The sequence below is a fragment of the Ranitomeya variabilis genome, chromosome 6, assembly GCF_051348905.1.
Source record: "Ranitomeya variabilis isolate aRanVar5 chromosome 6, aRanVar5.hap1, whole genome shotgun sequence".
NCBI classification, from domain to species: Eukaryota; Metazoa; Chordata; class Amphibia; order Anura; family Dendrobatidae; genus Ranitomeya; species Ranitomeya variabilis.
Window position 1 is genome coordinate 570,760,206 of NC_135237.1, and position 12,829 is coordinate 570,773,034.

Below are 12,829 nucleotides of genomic sequence, written 5' to 3' on the forward strand. Positions count from 1 at the left end.
GTTTTTCAGTCCTTCATGCATGACATTTTCCGGAAGTATCTGGATAAATTTTTGATTGTTTATCTGGATGATATTCTGGTTTTTTCTGATGATTGGGACTCGCATGTGGAGCAGGTCAGGATGGTTTTTGAGATTCTGCGTGAAAATTCTTTGTAAAAGGCTCAAAGTGTCTCTTTGGTGTACAGAAGGTTCCCTTTTTGGGGTTCATTTTTTCCCCTTCTGCTGTGGAGATGGATCCAGTCAAGGTCCGAGCTATTCATGATTGGACTCAACCCTCGTCAGTTAAGAGTCTTCAGAAGTTCTTGGGTTTTGCTAACTTCTACCGTCGTTTTATCGCAAATTTCTCTAGCGTTGTTAAACCGCTGACGGATATGACCAAGAAAGGCTCTGATGTAGCTAACTGGGCTCCTGCTGCCGTGGAGGCTTTCCAGGAGTTAAAACGCCGGTTTACTTCGGCGCCTGTTTTGTGCCAGCCTGACATCTCACTTCCCTTTCAGGTTGAGGTGGATGCTTCGGAGATTGGGGCAGGGGCCGTTTTGTCGCAGAGAGGCCCTGGTTGCTCTACTATGAGACCTTGTGCCTTTTTTTCTAGGAAGTTTTCGCCGGCAGAGCGAAATTATGATGTGGGCAATCGGGAGTTGTTGGCCATGAAGTGGGCATTTGAGGAGTGGCGTCATTGGCTCGAGGGTGCTAAGCATCGTGTGGTGGTCTTGACTGATCACAAAAATCTGATGTATCTCGAGTCTGCTAAACGCCTGAATCCTAGACAGGCCCGCTGGTCATTGTTTTTCTCCCGTTTTGACTTTGTGGTCTCGTATTTACCAGGTTCTAAGAATGTGAAGGCCGATGCTCTGTCTAGGAGCTTTGTGCCTGATGCTCCTGGAGTCGCTGAACCTGTGGGTATTCTTAAGGAAGGAGTTATCGTGTCTGCTATTTCTCCAGATCTGCGACGTGTGTTGCAGAGATTTCAGGCTGGTAGGCCTGACTCTTGTCCACCTGACAGATTGTTTGTGCCTGCTAGATGGACCAGCAGAGTCATTTCCGAGGTTCATTCCTCGGTGTTGGCAGGGCACCCGGGAATTTTTGGCACCAGAGATCTGGTGGCCAGGTCCTTTTGGTGGCCTTCCTTGTCAAGGGATGTGCGGTCATTTGTGCAGTCCTGTGGTACTTGTGCTCGAGCTAAGCCTTGCTGCTCTCGTGCCAGCGGGTTGCTCTTGCCCTTGCCTGTCCCGAAGAGACCTTGGACACACATCTCTATGGATTTCATTTCTGATCTTCCGGTGTCTCAGGGCATGTCTGTCATCTGGGTGATATGTGATCGTTTCTCCAAGATGGTCCATTTGGTTCCTTTGCCTAAGCTGCCCTCCTCTTCTGATCTGGTTCCTGTGTTCTTCCAGAACGTGGTTCGTTTGCACGGCATTCCTGAGAATATTGTGTCGGACAGAGGATCCCAGTTTGTTTCCAGGTTCTGGCGATCCTTTTGTGGCAGGATGGGCATTGAGTTGTCGTTTTCATCCGCTTTCCATCCCCAGACTAACGGACAAACGGAGCGAACTAATCAGACTCTGGAGGCTTATTTGAGGTGTTTTGTCTCTTCTGATCAGGATGATTGGGTTACCTTCTTGCCGTTGGCTGAATTTGCCCTTAATAATCGGGCTAGTTCTGCCACCTTGGTTTCGCCATTTTTCTGCAACTCTGGTTTCCATCCTCGTTTTTCCTCGGGACATGTGGAGCCTTCTGACTGTCCTGGGGTGGATTCCGTGGTGGATAGGTTGCAGCGGATCTGGGGGCATGTGGTGGACAACTTGAAGTTGTCACAGGAGAAGGCTCAGCGTTTTGCCAACCGCCGCCGCGGTGTGGGTCCCCGACTTCGCGTTGGGGATTTGGTATGGCTGTCTTCTCGATTTGTTCCTATGAAGGTCTCCTCTCCCAAATTTAAGCCTCGCTTCATTGGTCCTTACAAGATATTGGAAATCATTAATCCTGTATCCTTTCGCCTGGATCTTCCGGTGTCGTTTGCCATCCACAACGTATTTCATAGGTCCTTGTTGCGGCGGTACGTTGTGCCTGTGGTTCCTTCTGCTGAGCCTCCTGCTCCTGTGTTGGTTGAGGGCGAGTTGGAGTACGTGGTGGAGAAGATCTTAGATTCTCGTCTCTCCAGGCGGAGGCTTCAGTACCTGGTCAAGTGGAAGGGCTATGGTCAGGAGGATAATTCCTGGGTGGTCGCCTCTGATGTGCATGCGGCCGATTTAGTTCGTGCCTTTCACGCCGCTCATCCTGATCGCCCTGGTGGTCTTGGTGAGGGTTCGGTGACCCCTCACTAAGGGGGGGGGGGTACTGTTGTGAATTTACCTTTTGGCTCCCTCTAGTGGCTACTAGTGATTTGACTCTGGGTATGTCATTCATCCCTTGTATTCTCACCTGGGTCGTTAGGTCAGGGGTGTTGCTATATAAGCTCCCTGGACCTTCAGTTCAATGCCTGGCAACGTTGATATCAGAGCTAATCTGTAGTGCTCTTGTCTACTGATCCTGGTTCCTGCTTGATTAAGCTAAGTCTGCTTCCTTGCTTTTTGCTATTTGTTTTGGTTTGCATTTTTGTCCAGCTTGTATATTATCTGTTTCCTGACCTTGCTGGAAGCTCTAGGGTGGCTGGTGTTCTCCCCCCGGGCCGTTAGACGGTTCGGGGGTTCTTGAATCTCCAGCGTGGATTTTGATAGGGTTTTTGTTGACCATATAAGTTATCTTACTACATTCTGCTATTAGTAAGTGGGCCTCTCTTTGCTAAAACCTAGTTCATCTCTGTGTTTGTCATTTCCTCTTACCTCACCGTTAATAATTGTGGGGGGCTACTATCCTACTTTTGGGGTCTATTCTCTGGAGGCAAGAGAGGTCTTTGTTTTCCTCTTCTAGGGGTAGTTAGTCCTCCGGCTGGCGCGAGACATCTAGCGACCAACGTAGGCATGTTCCCCGGCTACTGCTAGTGTTGGCGTTAGGAGTAGATATATGGTCAACCCAGTTACCACTGCCCTATGAGCTGGATTTTTGTACGTCGCAGACTTACTTGTTTCTCTGAGACCCTCGCCATTGGGGTCATAACAACTCTCCATATCACACACCGGCTCCTCCCCATCATTCTCCAAATCACACACCGGCTCCTCCCTCATCACACTGTACTCTCCATATCACACACCGGCTCCTCCCCATCACTCTCCATATCACACACCGGCTCCTCCCCATCACTCTCCATGTCACACACCGGCTCCTCCCCATCACTCTCCATATCACACACCGGCTCCTCCCCCATCACACTGTACTCTCCATATCACACACCGGCTCCTCCCCATCACACTGTACTCTCCATATCACACACCGGCTCCTCCCCATCACACTGTACTCTCCATATCACACACCGGCTCCTCCCCATCACACTGTACTCTCCATATCACACACCGGCTCCTCCCATCACACTGTACTCTCCATATCACACACCGGCTCCTCCCATCACACTGTACTCTCCATATCACACACCGGCTCCTCCCCATCACACTGTACTCTCCATATCACACACCGGCTCCTCCCATCACACTGTACTCTCCATATCACACACCGGCTCCTCCCATCACACTGTACTCTCCATATCACACACAGGCTCCTCCCCATCACACTGTACTCTCCATACCACACACCGGCTCCTTCCCCATCACACTGTACTCTCCATATCACACACCGGCTCCTCCCCATCACACTGTACTCTCCATATCACACACCGGCTCCTCCCCATCACACTGTACTCTCCATATCACACACCGGCTCCTCCCCATCACACTGTACTCTCCATATCACACACCGGCTCCTCCCATCACACTGTACTCTCCATATCACACACCGGCTCCTCCCATCACACTGTACTCTCCATATCACACACCGGCTCCTCCCATCACACTGTACTCTCCATATCACACACCGGCTCCTCCCATCACACTGTACTCTCCATATCACACACAGGCTCCTCCCCATCACACTGTACTCTCCATATCACACACCGGCTCCTCCCATCACACTGTACTCTCAATATCAAACACCGGCTCCTCCCCATCACTCTCCATATCACACACCGGCTCCTCCCCATCACTCTCCATATCACACATCGGCTCCTCCCCATCACTCTCCATATCACACACCGGCTCCTCCCCATCACTCTCCATATCACACACCGGCTCCTCCCCATCACTCTCCATATCACACACCGGCTCCTCCCATCACACTGTACTCTCCATATCACACACCGGCTCCTCCCGTCACACTGTACTCTCCATATCACACACCAGCTCCTCCCCATCACTCTCCATATCACACACCGGCTCCTCCTCATCACACTGTACTCTCCATATCACACACCGGCTCCTCCCCATCACTCTCCATATCACACACCGGCTCCTCCTCATCACACTGTACTCTCCATATCACACACCGGCTCCTCCTCATCACACTGTACTCTCCATATCACACACCAGCTCCTCCCCATCACTCTCCATATCACACACCGGCTCCTCCTCATCACACTGTACTCTCCATATCACACACCAGCTCCTCCCCATCACACTGTACTCTCCATATCACACACCGTCTCCTCCCGTCACACTGTACTCTCCATATCACACACCGGCTCCTCCCATCACACTGTACTCTCCATATCACACACCAGCTCCTCCCCATCACTCTCCATATCACACACCGGCTCCTCCTCATCACACTGTACTCTCCATATCACACACCGGCTCCTCCTCATCACACTGTACTCTCCATATCACACACCGGCTCCTCCCGTCACACTGTACTCTCCATATCACACACCAGCTCCTCCCCATCACTCTCCATATCACACACACCGGCTCCTCCTCATCACACTGTACTCTCCATATCACACACCGGCTCCTCCCCATCACTCTCCATATCACACACCGGCTCCTCCTCATCACACTGTACTCTCCATATCACACACCGGCTCCTCCCGTCACACTGTACTCTCCATATCACACACCAGCTCCTCCCCATCACTCTCCATATCACACACCGGCTCCTCCTCATCACATTGTACTCTCCATATCACACACCGGCTCCTCCCGTCACACTGTACTCTCCATATCACACACCGGCTCCTCCCGTCACACTGTACTCTCCATATCACACACCGGCTCCTCCCCATCACTCTCCATATCACACACCGGCTCCTCCTCATCACACTGTACTCTCCATATCACACACCGGCTCCTCCTCATCACATTGTACTCTCCATATCACACACCAGCTCCTCCCCATCACTCTCCATATCACACACCGGCTCCTCTCCCATCACACCGTACTCTCCATATCACACACCGGCTCCTCCCCATCACTCTCCATATCACACACCAGCTCCTCCCCATCACTCTCCATATCACACACCGGCTCCTCCCGTCACACTGTACTCTCCATATCACACACCGGCTCCTCCCCATCACTCTCCATATCACACACCGGCTCCTCCCCATCACACTCCATATCACACACCAGCTCCTCCCATCACACTGTACTCTCCATATCACACACCGGCTCCTCCTCATCACACTGTACTCTCCATATCACACACCGGCTCCTCCTCATCACACTGTACTCTCCATATCACACACCGGCTCCTCCCCATCACTCTCCATATCACACACCGGCTCCTCCCCATCACTCTCCATATCACACACCGGCTCCTCCCCATCACTCCATATCACACACCGGCTCCTCCCCATCACTCTCCATATCACACACCGGCTCCTCCCATCACACTGTACTCTCCATATCACACACCAGCTCCTCCCCATCACTCTCCATATCACACACCGGCTCCTCCTCATCACACTGTACTCTCCATATTACACACCGGCTCCTCATCACACTGTACTCTCCATATCACACACCGGCTCCTCCTCATCACACTGTACTCTCCATATCACACACCGGCTCCTCTCCCATCACACCGTACTCTCCATATCACACACCGGCTCCTCCCCATCACTCTCCATATCACACACCAGCTCCTCCCCATCACTCTCCATATCACACACCGGCTCCTCCCATCACACTGTACTCTCCATATCACACACCGGCTCCTCCCCATCACTCTCCATATCACACACCGGCTCCTCCTCATCACACTGTACTCTCCATATCACACACCGGCTCCTCCCATCACACTGTACTCTCCATATCACACACCGGCTCCTCCCCATCACTCTCCATATCACACACCAGCTCCTCTCCATCACTCTCCATATCACACACCAGCTCCTCTCCATCACTCTCCATATCACACACCGGCTCCTCCTCATCACACTGTACTCTCCATATCACACACCGGCTCCTCCCCATCACTCTCCATATCACACACCGGCTCCTCCCCATCACTCTCCATATCACACACCGGCTCCTCCCCATCACTCTCCATATCACACACCAGCTCCTCTCCATCACTCTCCATATCACACACCAGCTCCTCCTCATCACACTGTACTCTCCATATCACACACCGGCTCCTCCCCATCACTCTCCATATCACACACCAGCTCCTCTCCATCACTCTCCATATCACACACCAGCTCCTCCTCATCACACTGTACTCTCCATATCACACACCGGCTCCTCCCATCACACTGTACTCTCCATATCACACACCAGCTCCTCTCCATCACTCTCCATATCACACACCAGCTCCTCCTCATCACACTGTACTCTCCATATCACACACCGGCTCCTCCCATCACACTGTACTCTCCATATCACACACCAGCTCCTCTCCATCACTCTCCATATCACACACCAGCTCCTCCTCATCACACTGTACTCTCCATATCACACACCGGCTCCTCCCCATCACACTGTACTCTGCATATCACACACCGGCTCCTCCTCATCACTCTCCATATCACACACCAGCTCCTCCTCATCACACTGTACTCTCCATATCACACACCGGCTCCTCCTCATCACACTGTACTCTCCATATCACACACCGGCTCCTCTCCCATCACACCGTACTCTCCATATCACACACCGGCTCCTCCCCATCACTCTCCATATCACACACCGGCTCCTCCCATCACACTGTACTCTCCAAATCACACACCGGCTCCTCCCCATCACTCTCCATATCACACACCAGCTCCTCCCCATCACTCTCCATATCACACACCGGCTCCTCCCGTCACACTGTACTCTCCATATCACACACCGGCTCCTCCCGTCACTCTCCATATCACACACCGGCTCCTCCTCATCACACTGTACTCTCCATATCACACACCGGCTCCTCCCCATCACACTGTACTCTGCATATCACACACCGGCTCCTCCTCATCACTCTCCATATCACACACCAGCTCCTCCTCATCACACTGTACTCTCCATATCACACACCGGCTCCTCCTCATCACACTGTACTCTCCATATCACACACCGGCTCCTCTCCCATCACACCGTACTCTCCATATCACACACCGGCTCCTCCCCATCACTCTCCATATCACACACCGGCTCCTCCCATCACACTGTACTCTCCAAATCACACACCGGCTCCTCCCCATCACTCTCCATATCACACACCAGCTCCTCCCCATCACTCTCCATATCACACACCGGCTCCTCCCCATCACTCTCCATATCACACACCGGCTCCTCCCGTCACACTGTACTCTCCATATCACACACCGGCTCCTCCCGTCACTCTCCATATCACACACCGGCTCCTCCCGTCACTCTCCATATCACACACCGGCTCCTCCCGTCACTCTCCATATCACACACCGGCTCCTCCCGTCACTCTCCATATCACACACCGCCTCCTCCCATCACACTGTACTCTCCATATCACACACCGGCTCCTCCCCATCACACTGTACTCTCCATATCACACACCGGCTCCTCCCGTCACTCTCCATATCACACACCGGCTCCTCCCATCACACTGTACTCTCCAAATCACACACCGGCTCCTCCCCATCACTCTCCATATCACACACCAGCTCCTCCCCATCACTCTCCATATCACACACCGGCTCCTCCCCATCACTCTCCATATCACACACCGGCTCCTCCCGTCACACTGTACTCTCCATATCACACACCGGCTCCTCCCGTCACTCTCCATATCACACACCGGCTCCTCCCGTCACTCTCCATATCACACACCGGCTCCTCCCGTCACTCTCCATATCACACACCGCCTCCTCCCATCACACTGTACTCTCCATATCACACACCGGCTCCTCCCCATCACTCTCCATATCACACACCGGCTCCTCCCGTCACACTGTACTCTCCATATCACACACCGGCTCCTCCCGTCACTCTCCATATCACACACCGGCTCCTCCCATCACTCTCCACATCACACACCGGCTCCTCCCGTCACTCTCCATATCACACACCGGCTCCTCCCGTCACACTGTACTCTCCATATCACACACCGGCTCCTCCCCCATCACACTGTACTCTCCACATCACACACCGGCTCCTCCCGTCACACTGTACTCTCCATATCACACACCGGCTCCTCCCATCACACTGTACTCTCCATATCACACACCGGCTCCTCCCCATCACTCTCCATATCACACACCGGCTCCTCCCGTCACACTGTACTCTCCATATCACACACCGGCTCCTCCCGTCACTCTCCATATCACACACCGGCTCCTCCCATCACTCTCCACATCACACACCGGCTCCTCCCGTCACTCTCCATATCACACACCGGCTCCTCCCGTCACACTGTACTCTCCATATCACACACCGGCTCCTCCCCCATCACACTGTACTCTCCACATCACACACCGGCTCCTCCCGTCACACTGTACTCTCCATATCACACACCGGCTCCTCCCCATCACTCTCCATATCACACACCGGCTCCTCCCATCACTCTCCACATCACACACCGGCTCCTCCCGTCACACTGTACTCTCCATATCACACACCGGCTCCTCCCATCACACTGTACTCTCCATATCACACACCGGCTCCTCCCCATCACTCTCCATATCACACACCGGCTCCTCCCGTCACACTGTACTCTCCATATCACACACCGGCTCCTCCCGTCACTCTCCATATCACACACCGGCTCCTCCCATCACTCTCCACATCACACACCGGCTCCTCCCGTCACTCTCCATATCACACACCGGCTCCTCCCGTCACACTGTACTCTCCATATCACACACCGGCTCCTCCCCCATCACACTGTACTCTCCATATCACACACCGGCTCCTCCCGTCACACTGTACTCTCCATATCACACACCGGCTCCTCCCGTCACACTGTACTCTCCATATCACACACCGGCTCCTCCCCATCACTCTCCATATCACACACCGGCTCCTCCCCATCACTCTCCATATCACACACCGGCTCCTCCCGTCACACTGTACTCTCCATATCACACACCGGCTCCTCCCGTCACACTGTACTCTCCATATCACACACCGGCTCCTCCCGTCACACTGTACTCTCCATATCACACACCGGCTCCTCCCGTCACACTGTACTCTCCATATCACACACCGGCTCCTCCCGTCACACTGTACTCTCCATATCACACACCGGCTCCTCCCGTCACTCTCCATATCACACACCGGCTCCTCCCGTCACTCTCCATATCACACACCGGCTCCTCCCGTCACTCTCCATATCACACACCGGCTCCTCCCATCACACTGTACTCTCCATATCACACACCGGCTCCTCCCCATCACTCTCCATATCACACACCGGCTCCTCCCGTCACTCTCCATATCACACACCGGCTCCTCCCGTCACTCTCCGTCGCTGACACCTCAGTGTGGACTGTAGGTGGCGGAATTGAGCTTCACAGAAAATCACCTGCACTCAATACACAACCTACCGCTCTGGGGGCGGGACCTGTGATGACGAATTAGGCGGAGCTCTGCTCATAAGTCACATGATGGTGGTCGATCACGTGCTTAGTCACGTGAGTGGGCGGAGCTCTGTCGTAGAAACAGGTGACGTTAAGTATATGGTCACGTGACATGGAGGGGCGGTGTGTCTTCTCCGGAGCAGAGAAATGCTGGGAGTTGTAGTTCCTTTATCTCCGTGTAATGTACTGTAATATCGCATAAGTACAGCGTGGACATGCTGGGACTTGCAGGTCGCTAAGAAATGTGAAATACGGGATAAGCAAGCACGAGTGAAAAAAAATTAAAAGGCTTCAACAAAATGGCGCCTCCGTGCGGGACATGCGAATGAGCAGTGAGATTGTGCTCTAGTACTGGGGCGGAGCTGACGTCATCCTGGCGGGAAAGTGGAGCGGTGTGACTGGAGCAGCCGAGAAGTGACGCGAGGCCGAGACCGGAGCAGCCCGTCCCCGCTCCAGTGGCCGGTGTGTGGACTGTCCCCCTCAGCCATAGCTTTACAGCCAACCGTTGCCCCTAGCAACCCACACAGTATGTCCTAACTGGCTCTTTAAAAGTGAAAGCTGTAATGTGATTGGTTGCTGTGGGCATCTGCTGTACAGATGTTAGTGGCCCATAGCAACCGATCCCCTATGTGCCGCTCCGTGTGTATACGGGGTATATGGGGAGTGCTATATATATATACTGTACATAGAATATATTCCTGTGTATACGGGGTATATGGGGAGTGCTATATATATACTGTACATATAGAATATATTCCTGTGTATACGGGGTATATGGGGAGTGCTATATATATACTGTACATATAGAATATATCCGTGTGTATACGGGGTATATGGGGAGTGCTATATATATATACTGTACATAGAATATATTCCTGTGTATACGGGGTATATGGGGAGTGCTATATATATACTGTACATATAGAATATATTCCTGTGTATACGGGGTATATGGGGAGTGCTATATATATACTGTACATATAGAATATATTCCTGTGTATACTGGGTATATGGGGAGTGCTATATATATACTGTACATATAGAATATATTCCTGTGTATATGGGGAGTGCTATATATATATATATATATATATATACTGTACATATAGAATATATTCCTGTGTATACGGGGTATATGGGGAGTGCTATATATATATATATATATACTGTACATATAGAATATATTCCTGTGTATACGGGGTATATGGGGAGTGCTATATATATATATATATATATATACTGTACATATAGAATATATTCCTGTGTATACGGGGTATATGGGGAGTGCTATATATATATATATACTGTACATATAGAATATATTCCTGTGTATACGGGGTATATGGGGAGTGCTATATATATATATACTGTACATATAGAATATATTCCTGTGTATACGGGGTATATGGGGAGTGCTATATATATATACATATAGAATATATTCCTGTGTATACGGGGTATATGGGGAGTGCTATATATATATACTGTACATATAGAATATATTCCTGTGTATACGGGGTATATGGGGAGTGCTATATATATATATATACTGTACATATAGAATATATTCCTGTGTATACGGGGTATATGGGGAGTGCTATATATATATATATACTGTACATATAGAATATATTCCTGTGTATACGGGGTATATGGGGAGTGCTATATATATATACATATAGAATATATTCCTGTGTATACGGGGTATATGGGGAGTGCTATATATATATACTGTACATATAGAATATATTCCTGTGTATACGGGGTATATGGGGAGTGCTATATATATATATATACTGTACATATAGAATATATTCCTGTGTATACGGGGTATATGGGGAGTGCTATATATATATATACTGTACATATAGAATATATTCCTGTGTATACGGGGTATATGGGGAGTGCTATATATATATATATATATATACTGTACATATAGAATATATCCCTGTGTATACGGGGTATATGGGGAGTGCTATATATATATATACTGTACATATAGAATATATTCCTGTGTATACGGGGTATATGGGGAGTGCTATATATATATATATATATATATATATATATATATATATATATATATACTGTACATATAGAATATATCCCTGTGTATACGGGGTATATGGGGAGTGCTATATATATATATACTGTACATATAGAATATATTCCTGTGTATACGGGGTATATGGGGAGTGCTATATATATATATACTGTACATATAGAATATATTCCTGTGTATACGGGGTATATGGGGAGTGCTATATATATATATACTGTACATATAGAATATATTCCTGTGTATACGGGGTATATGGGGAGTGCTATATATATATATACTGTACATATAGAATATATTCCTGTGTATACGGGGTATATGGGGAGTGCTATATATATATATATATATACTGTACATATAGAATATATCCCTGTGTATACGGGGTATATGGGGAGTGCTATATATATATACTGTACATATAGAATATATTCCTGTGTATACGGGGTATATGGGGAGTGCTATATATATATATATATATACTGTACATATAGAATATATTCCTGTGTATACGGGGTATATGGGGAGTGCTATATATATATACTGTACATATAGAATATATTCCTGTGTATACGGGGTATATGGGGAGTGCTATATATATATACTGTACATATAGAATATATTCCTGTGTATACGGGGTATATGGGGAGTGCTGTGTATATATATATATACTGTACATATAGAATATATTCCTGTGTATACGGGGTATATGGGGAGTGCTGTGTATATATATATACTGTACATATAGAATATATCCCTGTGTATACGGGGTATATGGGGAGTGCTATATATATATACTGTACATATA

The 12,829-nt window shown here is 49.6% G+C and overlaps 2 protein-coding genes across 6 annotated transcripts in view; one reads left to right on the plus strand and one right to left on the minus strand.

The window, feature by feature from the left end:
* LOC143783122 (uncharacterized) overlaps positions 1–9,984 on the minus strand; it is a 35,553-nt gene extending 25,569 nt beyond the window's left edge. For both annotated transcript variants that reach the window (XM_077271404.1, XM_077271403.1), the window contains exon 1: positions 9,930–9,984. The gene's annotated coding sequence lies outside the window, so the exon portion shown is untranslated. The remainder of the gene's footprint in view (positions 1–9,929) is intronic.
* Positions 9,985–10,006: 22 nt separating this feature from the next.
* Positions 10,007–12,829, plus strand: part of DSCC1 (DNA replication and sister chromatid cohesion 1) — a 27,880-nt gene continuing 25,057 nt past the window's right edge. The window contains exon 1 of one of the 4 annotated variants that reach the window (XM_077271400.1): positions 10,007–10,424. The gene's annotated coding sequence lies outside the window, so the exon portion shown is untranslated. Of the gene's footprint in view, positions 10,489–10,592; positions 10,615–12,829 lie in introns of those variants that run through there. The other 3 variants (XM_077271401.1, XM_077271402.1, XM_077271399.1) reach the window with 3 other exon arrangements.